This window comes from Strongylocentrotus purpuratus, unplaced genomic scaffold (genome assembly GCF_000002235.5).
Source record: "Strongylocentrotus purpuratus isolate Spur 01 unplaced genomic scaffold, Spur_5.0 spur5_scaffold_18, whole genome shotgun sequence".
Taxonomy (NCBI): domain Eukaryota; kingdom Metazoa; phylum Echinodermata; class Echinoidea; order Camarodonta; family Strongylocentrotidae; genus Strongylocentrotus; species Strongylocentrotus purpuratus.
The window spans coordinates 20,025,675-20,042,538 of NW_022145603.1; the positions used below are offsets into that span (position 1 = coordinate 20,025,675).

Consider the following 16,864-nt stretch of genomic DNA (forward strand, 5'->3'; position numbering starts at 1 on the left):
TGGCTGCGCTTCTCGCTCTGTCGTTTACTCGGGTTTTCGCGATTAGTCTCTTTTAAGTCGCTCGGCGTCTATCAGACATGTGGCCTTGTTTAAGGCTAACCCGTTGGTTGAATGATTCTGCTCGTCGTCCAGGTTACTGATTCTAAACAACAGAGCACACGCCATCATTCAAGCAACGAGGTGGAGCAGGGCAAATTCAATGTTTGGGGCTAGTGTGATCATCACACAATTATTTAGCACAAAATTGTTTAGAACTGGCCATCTTGATTTCTTGTCAGGTATTACTTCACGCGTAGGTAATAATAATAATAAATAATAAAAACGACGCATATAAAATGCTTTCCACAGTGCTATAAGGCCAAAAAAAAAAAATTGTCTGGTTGTCCTCGATTGCTTTTCTGGAGTAGGGGCGGGCGGGCGGATTTTTTTTTTTTTTTTTTTTTTTTAAACTTCATTTTTTTTTTTTTTTTTTCCCCCCATTTTTTTTTTAAATATTTTTTTTCCATAAAAAGAAAAATCATCGGGATTGTCAAGCATTTAAACAAACAAAGTCTATAAAACACTTTGATATGGTAAAAGACTAGTTTAATGTACAATGAATATCAAGACCAACACAGAAAGTATTTTGGGCTTTGAAATACAGCACCTTTTGAATCTCCATTGTACTACTTATAGCTACTTGCGCCCTCTATGTAGCAAACAATGCCTAATCGGTGACCATTGGTCCCCCATGATCCTCTTTATCTTATATTAACTGAGAGCTGATTTGATGAGATAACCACCTGTCCAGTGACCTTGCAGGGTGGTCTAATCCCTCCTGTTAACTAGTACAGATGGGCTTTAAAAATGAGTTTAAGAATGCTCAGAACCTGATTTGAATGAACGGCATTTTGACATTGAAAAATAAAAATGGCAAGTTTAATACATACCTAATTGCGTACTGAAAAGACAAAACTGGCAACAGGACGCATTTTGATCCTTGCAAATGCATAAAATGGTATGTTTGGCACTTAAGATTGCTCCCCCCAAAAAATTAAATAAAAAAAAAAAAAAAAAAAAAAAAATTGAATAAAAAAAATATAACAAAATTTGATAAAAAAAATATTAAACAAATAATTAAAAAAAAAAACATACGAGCGGGCCGAAAATGACGAGCGGGCGGTCGAGGACAACCAAATGATTTGTTTTTTTGGCCTAAAAAACAAATTACGATGATGTACAATGTTATATATAAAGCAAAAAATACAAAAAAAAAATCTACAAATTACAATACATATGAAATATACATCATATGCACAGAGTTATTAAAAGTTAATCATCAAGAGCAATTTTGAATTTTAAATTTATATACCTTTTTACTAATGTATAGTATTCCTTTTCTCTCCCTAACCCGTGTTTACCGACTACTTAGCTCACCAGCTATTTGCATAATGTCAGCTCTATGGATGGAATTATGTCTGGCAAGGTTTTAAATCGTCAAGAACAGCTTTAGCTCCAGAAGTATGGATAACATTAGAAAGCGCGTCTATTGCGATTGAATGGCTTTAGGCAAATACGAAAACCGACGTTTTTCCTTTTTAAAATTACTTTTACAAAAACATGTACATAAGCTGGGTTTTCTTTGTGTTAGGACTACAATCATGATGTCTGTTAAGGAAATGTGGTATTATACTGGAAAGATGTAACAGCAGACTATATTGTAATATCATATATTAATATGCTGCATTGATCGACTGATTATTTGAATGATTGATTTGCTGATTGATTGATTGATTTGTTCATATTCCATGCGAGGTGATTAATTGATTTATTGATTGATTAATAGAACTATTGTACTATTGATTTATATGTTTATAAACAGAATATTGATGTAGATCAATGAAGTTAAATAGGTGCCCCAATCACAAGTTTGTTTCCAAACTTCTTCAGGGGCTCCTAACCCCATGTTTTTATATTTTCATGAATTATTATTGTATATGTATCTTTGTATGGTTGAATAAAATTGAATTGAATTGAATTGAAATACAATACATGTCTTTGTAACACGATAGCAAAGCCTTTCGAAAAATCAACTCAGGCATAATATAAATATGTATATCCAATTTATTATTACATAATGCATCATTGTAATATATCTGTGCGTTCCAATGGGTGGTGAACTGGCTACTGAAACTGCCACAGGGTGATTTTTCGAAAGTCTTTGCGATCATGCCTTGTGTACAAACTAATGTACACAATCGCCATTTCTCTTGTCGAACATACACACACACACACACACACACACACAACAAAAACATAGCTTCATACTTTATTGATGATTTTAAATAATTACTTAACGAACCTATATTGAGATGTACCTACGTTTTAAGAGGGGCTTACTATTATAAGCCACGCTTTTCAATTAGCCCTACATTCTCACATGTCACATAGGAAAAGTCTACCTTCAAACATTTTCAAACTGCCAAGTTTGTTCAGTTGTCAACAATGTAATTAAAGTGTTTCAATTTTCATAATATTGTTTTCAGATGTTATATCTTTAGTTTTCTTATATATACAGAAAATTAACAATAATTGTTAATTTTCTGTATATATTCCAGCATGTGAAATCAGTGAATTCAAATTCAATTAAAAATTCAATTGTATATACAATGCATATAAATTTTGGGTCTATCTTGTAAAGCATCGTTCATATATGACGCTACAAAACTGCGGCTGTTTTATTTTATTTCATATGGAAATGACGATAACTAAGCATAGAGAATTAGAGAAGCAGAGAAAGAGAGAGGAAGAGAGAAAGAGAGAGTGGGGAGAATATTCTTGCATTATGATGCTTGGAAGTACAATTGGAACAAGAACAAAGGCGTATGCTTTAAATTCGCATTTCGAAATATATTACTGATTAATAAAACAAACAAACAATAGAGTTGGGAAACTTTGATGATAGTGAAATAAAGCATTTTAATTCCATTAATTTTCATCAACGGTGGAAATTCTTGCAAAGAATAATAAATGAACAAAGCTCGTCTAATTCTATAGAGTACGTCAGCATATAATAAAGTAAACATCAACGAGTGCATTAGGAGTCAATGTATAATATTGATTAATTACTTTGTGATACGTAAAGGTAATCATGAATCGTGTTTTTTCTTAATTTTTTCAGTATGGAATGATACTCATTGGACACTATCAGTTCAATACAAAACATAACGCTTAGTATAGACTGTTAATGTATATTGAAAATGTCAAAAAGAATTAACCCAAAATCCATTAATTAAAAATGAGAGATCAGATATTTCGCATTTCTCAGAGGAATCAGATTCATTTAATACACTTCTTAAAAATTGAAAATGTTCTATATAATTTACAATAAAAGGTAACTCCATCAGTCGTGCTACATGAAACATTTGTGATAATAGCAAACTGTGCAAGAAGATGAAAATCGAAGCTTTTTTTATATGAAATGATTTGGAAAGATGCTAACAATTGGTCATCTAGGAAATGAATATCTTATTTACAAACATAATGCAAAGCAAAGATTAATAAGTAGATGCATATTATATATAGGCCTATATATCCAATATTTACAGAAAATTCTTCCTTAGTCTTAATTGCACGGAGCCTCCAACAGTAGGTTGTCATTTAAAAGGTCAAAAGTACAAATAATTATAAACCCTTAAAATGTGTTCAATATTTGGACATATCTTTCAAAATAGGCTGTCAGCGTTTTAAAATGGAATGAAAGGTCAGAAATCACCGATTTTGAGGACCTAGTACGTCACAGTTCATGAATTATGCATGACCTTTGAACTTCACTGCCTGCTGCATGCTGGGAACAAAGACACGGCGAAAGAAAATATTCAATAACCTTGGACAAGATTCAATAACAGAACAATATTTTTTTCTCCTCCTTTGACGGATGAGGGGATTGTTTTGGTAAATCTTTCATTCTAATTATATAAATATATAATGCGAGAGGCAACAAGTTCATCGTGATTCGCTATGTAACTCTTTCGATAAATAAGGATAATTAATTCCAATGTCCTCAAAATTCGGTCATCCCCAACTAACAACTGCCGTTAAAAATAAATGTCAAATACCGTATAAGATTGCAAGCGAGGTTAAGTTGTAAATTCAACAAAATGTATTCGATAATATTTGTATGAGCGTTTACAATTTAATACCACTCAATGGAGAAAAAAAGAAGAAAAATATATAAAATGTCTGAAGTTCATACATCAAAACCTGTTTCCTTGTAATAATGGGCATTTTGAGGTGAATTGTTTTTCCATTGAGGCAAATGTGATTACAGTTTTATTGCACTTCAGGATGGAACTCTTTTAAATTGGGTTGGTTTTGGCAGAGGCAGTTGAGAAATTGGGATATTACGAAAGAAAAAATGACAAATTTCATATTTCCTTCGATTTATTTTCTACGACAATGCTGATTTAATTGCTTTTGAATTCATGAGAGCGAACTATTTATCAAACAGTTTTAAGGAAATGTGAACATAAAGTTGCTATAAGTGTGCGAGTTTAATAAGAGCTCCCTTTTTGAATAACTTCAGAATTGATTTCATCTAAAACATTAATGTATATCAGTATACAAGCAATAATCTGTATTTAAATAGAATTCACGTGAATATGAAGAAATTTTGATGATATAACAACTGACAATTAAATGTAAAAAGGGTCGAATTCGGTGAAAATTAACGATATTTTGTTTTTAAGGGGTGGCTCATAGTTGGATATCCATCCTAGCGGCTTTCAGTTTCACCCCATTTTAGTTTTCATTATTTTCACACTTATCAAAGGTCTTGCTCATTTAACGAATCCCATAATGATTCTCACTTCAAATCGTTAACAAAAAGTTCAAAATGAACTTTAAAATTGTTTTAAATACATTTTCATTGCAAATGCATATATTAACCTCATAGGTTTTACTTCTAAAGACCTCCATCATTATTGATAACACAAAACATATTAATCTCTTAAATTTTCTATCCGTACTGAGTCCTAAAGAAGGCAATCATCATTTGTACCGAGTGGTTAGGGCCCGAGTCCGATATTGTCAGCTGGACAAAGATATGCTTGGCGAGATGATCACAGTGGGGACTCCCCTAGCTTTGGGATCTCGACAGAGCCTTGAAGAGAGAGGGGGAGAGAGAGAAGAAAAAAAAGGGAGAGAGAAAGAGAGATGGGGGGGGGGGCATAGGTGGTCAGGGAAATAGAGAAAGAAGAAGGCTGGAAGCTGCAATGGAATTAAAAAGAGTAAAATGCAAATCATTATGTTTAAATCACAAACAAAATTATTGTATCTAGTATTGTGAGACAAAACTCTTCAATAAGCTTCACTAGCGTAATAAATTTACCTTATATTGGTACATTTCTGTTTATTTCTTTTTACAGTTTCAACTTGCTCATTGTCAATTTGAAAGGCAGACTAAATTGCTTAATTTTACTGCGTTACTTAATTGGTTCACAGTAAGTAAAATTCTGAACCATATTTTAGTAAGGCAAGAAGAAAAAATCAGCCATAAATCGAAGTTACAATTTCAGTTGTGAAAAAATGTGTGTAGCATCTCATTTCGTACGAATGAGGAAAATATAAAAAGAAGAAGGAGGCTAAGAAGAAGGAGAAAAAGAAGAAGAAAATATGAAACGAATAATAAAAGAATAAATCTAGAATAAGAAGAAGGAGAAGACAAAGAAGAAGAAGGATGAGAAAGAAGAAGACGAACATTTAGGGAGATTGAATTAGATAAAAGTAATTTGTTAGAGAGATGAAGAAAATAGAAACAGAGAGATGAAATAGACAGCAAGAGAGAGAGAGAGAGAGAGCGAGAGAGAGAGAGAGAGAGAGATGGATAAATATATAGCAAGAGAGAGAGAGAGAGATGGATAAATATATAGCAAGAGAGAGAGAGAGAGAGATGGAAAAATATATAGCAAGAGAGAGAGAGAGAGAGATGGATAAATATATAGCAAGAGGGAGAGAGAGAGAGAGAGAGATGGAAAAATATATAGCAAGAGAGAGAGAGAGAGATGGATAAATATATAGCAAGAGAGAGAGAGAGAGAGAGATGGATACATATATAGCAAGAGAGAGAGAGAGAGAGAGAGATGGATAAATATATAGCAAGAGAGAGAGAGAGAGAGATGGATAAATATATAGCAAGAGAGAGAGAGAGAGAGATGGATAAATATATAGCAAGAGAGAGAGAGAGAGAGAGATGGATAAATATATAGCAAGAGAGAGAGAGAGAGAGAGAGAAATGGATAAACATATAGCAAGAGAGAGAGAGAGAGAGAGAGAGTCGAAACAAACTGCCACTCAACTTACGAGGACAAAAACAAGGTGTGATGAACTCTAGATGGCGCTGTTGAATCTACTCCGTCTCTGCGTCGTTGACCTGGGGAAGATCGTCGACCGATCGTCGTCTCTTGCCGGGTCCATTTAGACCAAAAAGATGGGCGTTACTGTTTCTTAAAAGAGCAGCCACTCGGTTCTTTGCCACTTCCATTTGCATACAACCACTAAAACTCCCGCAACCTTTTGACCTCTTGTCGCCACTAACACAAGAGGGAGAAGAAGGAGAATAAGAAGAAAACATTAACATCATATTAACTCACTTTGCTCACTGGGCGTCTGTTAGGACGAGAGAGGGAGGGAAAAAAGGGGGGGGGGGGTAAGAAGCAAACATAGCTATGTCCCTTATCCTTTTCAAGTACCATTTTATTGATAAGAAAAGCAAACAAATAACATTTTCACTCAGCGATGAATAGTTCATATGATCATAGTTTCCTTTTGATTTTCTTACATCTTTTAGACGTCTGCCCTCATTGCCCGAGAATGGTGAATCCGCCACTAATTGAGACTGTACTTGTCGTGCTTATAGATTATGCGGCAATATTAATCTATGATATTCCAAACAACTTAGTGGAAACACGGCATGATGTTTTATTAATCCCTTAAAAGTAACTGCACGTATCAAATATAATTTCATCAAAGGATTTCAATAGGATTTGAAAGGAAAAAATAAGGAAAAGTAAACGAATCTCTCTTACCCCTCTTGTCTTATTGGTTCTTCATAGAGCTGAAGAAGATCTAGGATGTCTTGTCTTGAGAGTCCGTCTCTATACAAGGAAAAAAAAATGGCCGTTATAGAAAAGGATGATTATTGAAGCCACACTGCACTACTTATAGCTACTCGCGCCCTCTATATAGCAAACAATGCCCAATCGGTGCCTGTTGGTCCCCCATGATTCCCTTTTTGTTATGTTGAGAGCTGATTTATGAGATAACCACCTGTCAGTGACCTTGCAGGGAGGTCTAATCTCCCCTGGCAAAACTAGTGCAGATGGGCTTTAAAGAAAACAATTCATTAAAAATAATGATTTTGATGAAAATAACTAAATTTATGATCAATATTATCATCATAATAACGAATATATGAAGATGACGATGATGGTGTTGATGGTGATGATGATGATGATGATGATTTTGATGTCGATGATGATGATGATGATGATAATGATGAAGATAAATAAGGGTAACAGAAACAGCGAAAATAAAATAATGATACTGAAACTAATGATGCTGACCCCTTCTCTTTCTACTCCGAGGATAATAATGATTGTAATAGTTTCAAAACTATAAATAATAAAAATAACAACACCAAATTTAATGGGATATGTCGCAGAGTAAAGTGATGATTATAGAAAAGGAATATAAATGAATGGTTGACTCAAAGTTGATCACAATAACATTTAATAACAAGATTAAAGGTATTGACCAGTTTTGGAGAAGCCCCCTCTCAGAAAAAGAAATGGAAGCTCTTATTACCAATCATATGAAAGAATATGTTTTGATTAATACCTGAAGATACACATTTTACCGGGAAACCGCCTATTAATAAATATATTTGGTAAATTATCAATATCGATCCGGCCTGGAAAGATAGCGTGAATGCATTTAAACATTGAACATTTTGGCATATATTTCTGCTCTTTTGCGAATCTAGGTTGAAGTATTGCCATCTAATCCTCTGAAGGCAATATTTAAACAATATTGAATGTATATTTTGCACCCAAAAGCCTTGAACTGCAACTTTACTACTACCGGTCTTTACCTTTAAAAGTATTGATATAATTTCCATCAACCATGAAACGTACATTCGAACTTGATTGATCAATTCATGACTTTTTTGAATGATCGATAAATCTACGAGAAGATAAACACTTTGCCAATCAAGAAAGAAGCACTTTGTCACAATCATTTCATTCAAAACCTTCCAACTTGATGGGCAATAGCGTACAACGAACCCAAAAGTGTTTATAGAAAACAAGAAAAAAAGAAGGTCATTCTTTGAAACAAAAATCGGAGGAGTGCAAAGACTGAATCTCGTTTCCTCAATTCAAAACTGGAAGAAGAAAAAAAAAATTATCTTTTCTCAAATTGCAAGATAAACACCTTCGGTAAAAAGCGGGCAAACACTTTGCCCCACGACGAATCTAGCTAGAAGCCTTAACACAATAAGCAATCACACTTTCAACTAAGACGATTGACGTATGCGTGAGAACAGCTGGTTAATTGAAAGCGAGCCCGCCAAGATGGCGAACGCTTGCAAACGTTGGGCTCGCACAAGGAATTCCGACCGCTTTCATTCGCGTGTTAAGTCGATAAAAATAGGAAATTCATACTTTGAAAACCTATCAGTGAATTCGATCTCATGCTCAGATTTGAAACATAATGTAATTATCTGAGAATGAGGTGCCAGACTGGGGCATTTTCCGTCTAAAGCAAAATTTGTGAAGGCTGAAACGCGACTAAAGACAACCTAGTGGCAGACCCGAAGAGGGAGATATTGTGAACACATGCCTCTACGACTATCAAACATTAAATTCACAGTTTATATGATTTTTTTCCTAAATCAATATAGAACGCATTGCGAGTGGGTGGTGTATATAGTAGTGTGCGCCATTTTGTTTCAGAAACTGACGTAAGCGCCTTATTTCTTTGCCGGACTTACCTGTTGGTTAACGATGCCGCCCTAGTTGTTTGGTATAAAAGACAGCATATCGTAAGCGTTACAATCACAGTGCTTTTCATGGTGATGGTATCTGCAAAAACAAAAGAAATGTGAAGAAAATGATAAAAAAAAATTAATAACGAAGTTCAACATTTTACAGTTAAGCAGATATTGACTTTCGACTATCGCTAAAGGAAAACAAAATATCATAGCAAAGGAAAACTTATGTAACAATGCGAGGTTTTATTGGAATGATTTCGCGATAGCATTCTCTGAAAAAAAACATTTTGTGTGATAATCCAACTCTTTTGAAGGCCTATATCAAAAGGGAAAGAGCAAAAAGATCGGCAAGAAAACACAATCAAACATTTGAGAGAAAAAAAAACGGAACAATACAAGAAGAAAAAAAAAACATCCACGAGATCTGCCGTAGATATGAAACTGTTGATCGAACAGTTTGGAAGTAAAAGGACTAATGTAATATTACTTTTTATAATCCGGTCACAAAGACTTTCCACAAACAAAAATCTAAGTTGGGCACTTTCAATAGCCCCGTGCGTTACCTATTGAAATGTGCGACCACGACAGTGACATGTAACGTAATCAGAACATGATTTATTTGGGGAATACACTAGAGGCAGGAAGATACTTGTTAGAGGGTTACGTTTCCATTGTTTAATGTCTTCAAAGTGAATGTGATCCTGTTTTATTATTCATTTAATTTTTGATGTGATGTATCTATTCATGAATTCATTCATTCATATATTTATTCATTTATTCATTCATTCATTTAAATCATTTATCATTGACTCATTTGTATTTTCATTTTTTTTTCTTTATTAGTTTATTTATCTTGTTGAATTGTTATTTTGTTTAACATATTCAAGTCATGATCACTGAAACATGATCACGCAGAAACGCAGACGCACCACAAACACACGCCCCCCCCCCCCACACTCGCACACAGAGACGCACGCACACGCCCACACAATCCTGTTGTCATATAACATCAATTAACATACATAGCCTAGTCACGATGGCCCGATCTTTAGACAACAAACCCCATTTATCCTCAAAATTTCCATTGACCTCATGACTTTAAAATTCAATTACACGGGAAGTCCCTATACATGGATAGGGGTCTCCCGATTACATTTTAGGATCGAGTGAGCCCATGCGAGTGATGTGTGAATTTGGGCGAATAACATGATTCCGGCGAGATTTACATGGGACGAGATTACACGCTCCCCCAAATCATGGCCGTTTTAAAGGCAAGATAAGGAGCTATACGACAACAGGGTTTTACTTTGATTGTTTAGGTTTTATATTGTTGTGCACAAACCCTCTCTTTAATAAATGAGGAATTCAGGGGATATAGTTGTCAATTTAAGCCTAAGGTCATTTTTTTAAAAATTATTATTATCATTTTCAATTAACACTGTTATAATAATAATTACTATTATTAATACTATTATTAGTGTAATTATTAGTGTTATCATTAATATTGTCATCATAATTAGTTTTCATCATTATTATTATAACTCTCATGATTGTTAACAGTATTATTATCATCAATATAATTATCATCATCATTATTACAATTAAAATGTTCATTATTTGTATCAGTATTAATATCATCATCAGTATTAGCAAAATTAGTAGTAGTAGAAGTAGCAGTTGTATTTGTGTTTAGTAGTAGTAATGACATTTGTTTATAACTAATTTATTGAACAGATTACCCCCTCCCCTAAAAAAAGAAGAGATAAAGGGACAAACAAACAAAAACACATGAAAACACTGAATGGTGCAGCATATGAAATCAAACGGGCATGATGAACCTGACTAAATCGAATGCAGGCAATTTCAAACATTTTCATAATTCAAACCTCCATTTGGAAAAAAAATACAAAGTTTGTCAGTTTTCCCTTTCATTTTGCTGTGGCTCTTAATAATAATATTTTTGTTAGTATTAATTAAAGGCCTGAAACCCAGAGAGTTAAGGGAGTTCGGCTCCCACCAGACACTAAATTACAAATTGCTTTATTTTTGTGAGTACGTATATGCGTGTCAATCAATTTGATAAACACGTACAGTAAGCCCACTCAAATAGCAATATAATCGAGTTTGACTTATCTGAAACCGCCCTATTCATGATTTCTGTTTGTCATGCTACACGAACCGATATTGATAATGGCTTTATAATTATTTCGTTAAAAGCGGTGTTATTTTTCAAAATAGAACTACCATGACCTCTCAGTATACGTAATGGTCAATTAGCTCTTTTTAACCCGCTTTTTAAACGGAACGAAGGGGTTATGCCCGAACTATTGACCGCACCGAATTTAAGCTATATTTGGTCGTGGATACGTCGTAAAAAGCGTAATTCGGAATAATCGTTGACAGTGCCCTTTATCATAATATTCTGAAATTTATGGCACCTTTTGACGGGCTGGAGAATAATCGTATAGAACAGTCAATGGCGAATAAATAATTATGCGTCTGCTATGCACACGCAGCGTACATGTTATTTCATCCATGTTATGTTATGTAATCTATAGTGATCAAACACGTTTACACCGTGTACATTTGATTTTACACGGTTAACGTACATTTCTCCTGAAAATGCAGTATTTGAATTAAAGTGAATGTTTAAACCGCGAGCTCTTTGTGTCAGATACAATGAATTAAAAAAGTGGAAAATAAAAAATTCTAAACACACTACAATTAATCGAGTAAAAGTTATTCAAAAATACGAGAGCGTATTCGCATGCACTTGTAAAATGCAAATACAGCAACTCCTTTCGAAAAAATCAACCTAAAATATCTCAAAAGCATTGCGCGCCACCAACTAAAATGTACGTATAAGACAAGGGCGTATTACTTATTCCAAACATAATTTTTAAGGGACATACAGCATGGTATTGAAATTGCAGTTGGTTAGATTTTTCCCCTAAATTTTCGATCGCGTTCGGCCTACCTATTACATTGTATTTTAAAGAGAAGTATTTCGAAGAGGCAGTGGAAATGCGATGACACCCGGAAATTATGACTTCGACATGAGTGACCTCAATAAATTTTCACTTACCGAGCAATTATCAGCGACAATCAAGGTGGAATGACGCGCTTATGTATTTGTAATAAAGATAGGGTTCATACAAAGTGCATTATGAACGTAATCACTGGTTTGATGATAGTTCTACCAATATTTATATCGCCCCAATTGACGCTTTCGTCTCTCTCTCTCTCTCTCTCTCCCGCCCTCCTCTCTCTCTGACCCACCCCCGCTCTCTCACACGCACCTATTATACGCACGCACGCCCACACGCAGTCTTTCTGATTCCCCCTTTCATAGCTCATCTTGTTCTTTGTTCATATATTTAAAATAATCTTGCTTTCTTTACCGTCCCTTTTCACTCTCTCAGTGCCGGAACGGGTGTCGAACCACGAATTAAGTGATCCACAGTCCGGTGTCCTATCCATTAGACCACGACACCTCTAACCGTGTACTTGAATATATCAATAAATCACTTTCGTCTCTGCTCACATCCACATTCTACATTTGATGTATATTAAACAAGTACACCATATAGTCTTCATTAATGGCAAAGTGTAATTCATTGTTATTGATTTTGATGCACGGCAAAAATGCCTTATGAATGCATAAAGTCATTCAAGAAACCTTTATATGGCAGATATTAGATGTCTGACGGCGTTCTACTCTGGTAGTAACACTTCCTGGAATAGAGCGATGGGAATTTAATCCAGACAAAATCTGAACATCTAAAACTCCCGTCCAGCATGTCATAGCACGTTCTACCAAGCGACAAATCAATACTACGAAATCTGAAGACATTTTTATCCATCTTTGTAGCGTCTACAGGTCCCCTATGTTACCACAAAGCCCCTCCAGGTTTAACCATTTACGTGCCACGGTGAAGTGTAACATTTCGCGAGTCACTGGTATGTGAACGTCTGGTAATGAGGGGGTTAATGAAGGTACAGAGCGCGCCAAAAGCTAACCTGAAGCGCGGGAAAGTGCATAGTCACGTGCCTCTTACACTAGTGAAGTATTAGCACGTGACCATAAATATCGGTCTTCTTTTATTGGTCTTTCTTGAAGGGTTATTGGGCACTGTGGAGCCGAAGGGAATGATTTATAAAGGATGAGGATCGTCCTGATAATGAATTAACCGATTCCCGGTGTGTACCGATATTGATTAGATGTAGTCTGGAATAACATTATACTTTCTTTAAGGCGAATTGTATTTTAAGAGATGACAGCAGCTTATAAAGTCGCAGTTGTACCAGCAACAGCCGACAACAGTAGTAGTACTCTTATCTAGTAAGAGTAGAAGTAGAAGAAGAAGTAGTATTAGTAGAAGAAGTATAGTAGTAATGTATATAGCAGTAGTAGTAGTAGTAGTAGTAGTAGTAGTAGTAATAGTAGAAGTAGTAGTAGAAGTAGTACAAATAGTAGTATTAGTAGAAGTAGAGACGCGCTAGTGAGAGAAAGAGAGAGATATAAAGAGAAAGAGAGAGAGAGAGAGAGAAAGAGAGAGAGAGGGAGAAAGGAACAACAATGCATTTTAGAAGAAAAAACCCCAAAATAGCTCATTTGTACTACAAAAAAAAAAGGATTTCACAAAATGATGAAAAGAATACAATGACGAAATTACGTATTATAGAAAAAGGAGTTTATTAAACGTGACAAAACCATGGCAGGTAAGCTCAAGGATACTTGTATAATCGTCACTTCTTTGTATCAGGTTTATTTGTATCGTTAACATTTCAATACCAGTTAAATTTAACGATTGATTTTCGACGTTCCTTATCAAACATAAATCGTACTTCAAGCACACACAACTAGCACGTTTCGTTTCGGACAGCGGACGGATATTTTTCTATTTGCGGAAACGCTCCTCGTAGCGCATCGTGCACGCATCATCGCTCCCCATACAACCAACTTGCTCACGACAAATAAACGCCATTTGTCACTTCTCCGACCAAAATGTCTCTTGATTCCTTCAAATACTTAAGGAAGAAACGAGGTCGGTGGACTCGAAGAGTTTGAGTCATCGCCAAGCGAAACGAAATTTTACTGGGATTGCGTCGTGAACGGTCATTAACGACTTTAATCGCGACAGGAAACAAAGTGCATGACTTTTGTACTATTTTTCTACCCCTTTGCTAAATTTGAGTTGTGTCCATGGTACCCACAGACAAACTTTTGTTTAGTCTCTAAAATATAATATAGAATTTTATCAGTACTGCTTGGAGTCCTGGACGATACATGTATATGAACTAGAAAACGGTATGTATAAATGATGATGTTAATTTTAACAAAAGACGATGCTTTTGCTTTCTTTCTTTTCTTCTCTCGAAATGCACACATGCAATCTCAGGAATCAAACTTTAAGATTTCTTTCGCACAGTTAAATAATTGATATTCACTTTCTTTCGATATCTCTCTCTCTCTCTATTCCTCTTTTTCTTTATCTTTATTATATCGATCCCTCTGTCCCTTCTCGCTCTCTCTCTCCACCCCCTCTCTCTCTCTCTCTCTCTCTCACTTTTGTCTGTCTCTCTCTCCAATCTCTCCCTCCCCCGTTCTGTTTGCAAATCTACTTCTACCTCCCAACCTATATCATCACTCGGCTCCTTTCCTATACATACATACACACACACAAACACACCCGCACACACACACACGCACGCACACAAACGCACACACGCATACACACACACGCGCGCACACGCTCGCACATTCACCTAACGCACACACGTCACAGATGCGTTGTATTAGGGCGGTCAAACCCCGGATACAAACTAAAAACACCGGACAACAGTCGGTAGTTAGCTGCCCATCAAAATACCCGATCGACTACTAAACTCAACTCCCATCTCTTTTTTTATGAGACCGATAATGAGAGAAAATGGGACACAATTGACTGCAGATGTTCGTTTCGTTCCTTCGTGATGTCACTTAAAGTAGAGTTTTTATTACATCGCAGCTGATAAAAAAAGTGGAATGATCGCCCCCGAGCAAAACGCATATAAACGCTTACAGTGACGCCGACAAACTGGACAACTCTCATTTCTTGTGTAGTTATATCTGTTTTCCTGTCTGATAAAGATACGAAAAGGTTCTGGCTATCCGCCAAAATGGAATGGAAAAACATATGTTACCATGACGTAATAGGAATAATTGACTCAAAAGGATAAAAAAAATAGAGACACTGCTGGATTTAAATCGAAGTATGAATCATTTTTGTCATTTCGATGTTTTGAATTATTAAAATATTTTAACTTTAGCGTAAACTATTCCCTAATTTTTTTTCTTCTATTTTACATTTTCCATTTTCTGTCTTTTCTTTTTATATTCCCTTTAATATATTTTGTACAAACTTGTAAATGGCTCTATTATTTTGGTTCTAGTGCCAGGAACTTCTTTTTCACACCCCTCACTCACTCACTCTCTCTCTCTCTCTTGTATTGCTCTCTCTCTCTCTTCGTCTCTATTGTACTTTCCTTCTCTATCTCTTTCTCTCCTTTTCCTGTATAATATATATTTCCTTTCCCGAATCTGTCCCATTTCATTTTTCTCGACTGATTCTTTATTATTCAACAAATCTCCCACTCCATTTAACTAAATCAAGAAAGGAATACTGCTTGATCATTAATCGATCAATAGCTCAGGGTTAATTTGTGTATACTGTACGCCAATAAAAATGATCATTATTGAAACAAGTGGGAAAAAAATTAGGAAAATATATTACCGAATTCGCCTTAATCGGTTCGCCACTGGCACGCACTCAAGTAGATGTACGTGACGGCGTCAAAGGTTTGCTTTTCACCGGGAACCTGCCCGCATTAGACACGGCCAACAAAAGGCGTTTCGAGCTCCCACTGTGCAAATATAGATCACCAAATGCAAAATTGTTACGTAGATCCCTTTATTGAATGGACTACACACGGCATAGGTTTCTCTCTCCTTTCTTCCTCTCTATCTCTTCCGCTTTGCGTATCTTTCCTCAGAATATTTTGTAGATCTTGGCCCCGTCTTATAATAGTCCCAGAATCAATCACGAAATTGCAAACTCCTATCTGTTCAGAGTTATACAGTACATAGCCACAGAGAGTTACACTTTTCACAATCGTTTATGAGGTGATTCCCTGTCCTTTTCGGATTTTTTTTTTATCAACAGGACTTTATCTTTTTGTGCCACCGGCAGGATGAAAGGAGGGACATGAGGGGAGGGGGCAGTAGCGTGGCGTTGGTGCTGCCATTTAGGAGGCACATTTATCATGGGGTGGGAGGAGTAATAACCTATTAGTGAAATGCGAATTAAAAAAGAGCCATCGATTAATGGTAGGGTGCATTCAAGCTCTTTCGAAAAGTTTCCCCTTTCCCTTCTATTCCCCCCTTCTCTTATGAAATTCTTCTTTTCCGTGGGAGATGGGGGAAGGGGCACCATACACCTCCACCTTCACATGTTCGATTGCGATCTCCCTCAACACCCAACAACTATACGACCGTTTTCACTTCTAAAGATTTCCTTCACAAGCGATTATGCAAAAGAGTGCTTGGCATTCAGCTCAGATTCCACAAGATATATCGATATAGCTTTCTCTTCAGATTCTTAATGGGTGTTGGACTCTAGCAAAACAACATTTGAGTCTAGTTCCTTATTATTGTGTCCTTCCCTATATTTTGATTTTAGTTCGTGTGTCTCCTACTCGTTATCACAAACCTCCTCACACACACACACACACGCACATATTTGAAGGCTATATCTGTACTCGCTTGTCTCTTTTCGATCTTTTTCTCTCTCGCTG

General features: G+C 35.7%; 1 long non-coding RNA gene across 1 annotated transcript in view; it reads right to left on the bottom strand.

Annotated features, from left to right (window-relative positions):
• Positions 1-2,938: 2,938 nt before the first annotated feature.
• LOC753167 overlaps positions 2,939-16,864 on the bottom strand; it is a 30,651-nt gene continuing 16,725 nt past the window's right edge. The window contains exons 2-5 of the long non-coding RNA XR_004064740.1: positions 9,029-9,119; positions 7,065-7,133; positions 6,340-6,569; positions 2,939-5,247 (exon numbers count right to left, since the gene is read on the bottom strand). This is a non-coding gene — a long non-coding RNA (uncharacterized LOC753167). The remainder of the gene's footprint in view (positions 5,248-6,339; positions 6,570-7,064; positions 7,134-9,028; positions 9,120-16,864) is intronic.